This window comes from Euprymna scolopes, chromosome 29, assembly GCF_053919585.1.
Source record: "Euprymna scolopes isolate OS-2025 chromosome 29, ASM5391958v1, whole genome shotgun sequence".
Classification (NCBI taxonomy): Eukaryota; Metazoa; Mollusca; class Cephalopoda; order Sepiida; family Sepiolidae; genus Euprymna; species Euprymna scolopes.
Window position 1 is genome coordinate 102659447 of NC_136510.1, and position 2279 is coordinate 102661725.

At 28.9% G+C, this 2279-nt stretch overlaps 1 protein-coding gene across 2 annotated transcripts in view; it reads right to left on the minus strand.

Annotated features, from left to right (window-relative positions):
- The window catches only part of LOC145252798 (uncharacterized), an 85386-nt gene extending 83988 nt beyond the window's left edge, over nt 1-1398 (minus strand). Inside the window, exon 1 of one of the 2 annotated variants that reach the window (XM_080112753.1) lies at nt 874-1398. The gene's annotated coding sequence lies outside the window, so the exon portion shown is untranslated. The remainder of the gene's footprint in view (nt 1-873) is intronic. The other variant, XM_080112750.1, reaches the window with a different exon arrangement.
- Between the last annotated feature and the right edge of the window lie 881 nt (nt 1399-2279).

Consider the following 2279-nt stretch of genomic DNA (forward strand, 5'->3'; position numbering starts at 1 on the left):
ATTAATTGTAAATTAATCAAATATTCGTAACTCTCGCTCTTTCTTGTGTTCTTTAGTTTTCTTATTCCATGAGCGATGTTTCTGACAAAGGGGAAAGAATTGCTGTTTTCTGGGTCAGAATCTATTTTATCTAACACTTATTGTTGGGGAGTTTTTTTTTTTTTTTGTTTTTTTTTTTTTATCTTGTAATTGTTTTTGTTTTTTTTGTTTTTTTGTTTGTTTGTTTTTTAGCTTCTTACATCAAGTGGCTTCATGCATGTCAGGAGCGATTTCCATGAAAAAATAAAAAATAAAATAAAAAAATAATATGAACGTCACGTCGGGGCGAGAAACAATTTTCTTACGATTTTCTTAATACAGACATGATTTATTAATGGTATTATTTCCATAAAAAATACTTTGAATTTATGAATTCGAAACGAAAGAAAAAGACATGAAATTACTTTCACTTTTGCTTTGAATCATTACAAACAGACGACAAAAAAACATAAACAAATCTTTTCACAAGGATTCAACGTCGCACATAAAATCCGTGAAAAAAAAACTAATAAAACCGCGATAAAAAATAAAAATAAACTATACAAGTCATCCTCCACTAAATAATAAACAATTTTCAATGAATTCAAAAAGATATACTTATATATTTTTTTAATGTTTAAACTTTAAAAAACGAAAAAAAAAAAAAAAAAAAAAACTTCAAGAGGAATCCATCTTTTATTTTTCACGGGACTCTAATTTTTTCTTTAGTTTTGCAGCCGACAATAAAACTCGGTCATAAACAGGTAAAAAATGGAGAAAGCAACCATTTTTCTTACATTTAAATGAATCACGATTAAATAAGGAAGAAAATTGTCATGATAAAAATATACTCACCGATCGTATATTTTTCGAAACAGATTGAAAAAAAAAAGTGCTTGGCGTAGGCTTGCGAGTTTATAGCGCCATTTTAATTAGCCAGTGAATGAAGGGATGCTTATTGTAATCTACGGATGCACACACGTATAACAATAATTTAAACTTTTCTTTTTTTTATTTAATTTCTTGGTCTTTTTTTCTTTTTCTTTTCTTTTTTTACCATATGTCCATCGATCCTTTTGAAATGTGTATTTTAGTTATACTTTGAATACAAGAACATTATCAATATACACACATATATATGAACTGATTTTTTTTTTTTACTAAAACCTAGAATCACAAGGAAGATATATATGCTAATAGTAAAAAAAAAAAAAAGAAAAGATTTTTACAGAAATGAGCACCCGTAGCGTCAGCTGGCTCCAATGCAAATGGGTTAAGTGGAATAATACGTCATTGACGAGAGGGAGGAGCAACAAAAGGGCATTTTAAGATCCCGTTTAAAAACCACCTGCAAAATCTACGTTTATAAAATTGTGTGACGGGTGTTGGCGTGTTTCTCGGCTCTGCGTAACTAACATTCTATTTTCGTCTACTATTAAGCGATTATCAAAAATCCAACAACATAAAATAGACTGCTTTTTGTTTTAAGTTAAGAAATTAAATCCACCAGAATGCTTTACGGTTTATTCGTAAAGAAGACAGGCATTTTAATATTTTCTAATACACAAGTAGAAACAAAAAAAAATGAATTACTTTGTTATCATCTGAAATTTAACATTTTATTGAAATAATAAACTGTCACCCCCCCCCCCAAAAAAAAAATTATATATAGGAGAGGGAGATTACTAGAAACCTGGGGATACTTGTTGTCACTCAGACTCCATGAAACACCACCGGTTATTGTCAGTGATAAACTCTTGTGTGAGAACTCCTAGTGAGTTGTTGTTATTGTTACTGTAGTAGTAGTAGTAGTAGTAGTAGTAGTAGTAGTAGTTTTCTATTTAAAAAATAAAACAAAAAAATGACGCACTTAAAAAAAGAAAGCGGTATAAAAAATGAAAGTAAACAAATTCACGAGCAACGCTGGGTAGGTATATTCCGTATTAAATCTATATGAATAAGCCGGTAGCTTTATGTATGTGTGTGTAGTCTGTGTGTAAATATTTAACCGATAAACTCTTAAACTACTGATCATATAACACTGAAAATAACAGGAAATAGTAATCATACACCAAGGATTGTTTATATAACGAGTAAAATCTTTGTTTGGATGGATGAATAAAAATATATTTGAGCGTATTTTACGATCGGGCAAGCCCACCTCCATTAGTAAATAAATAAATAAAAAGATGAATAAATGCAAATAAAATATTTTAAAAGAGAATTTATTAAAAGAATATTTTTAAAAAATCACTATTTAC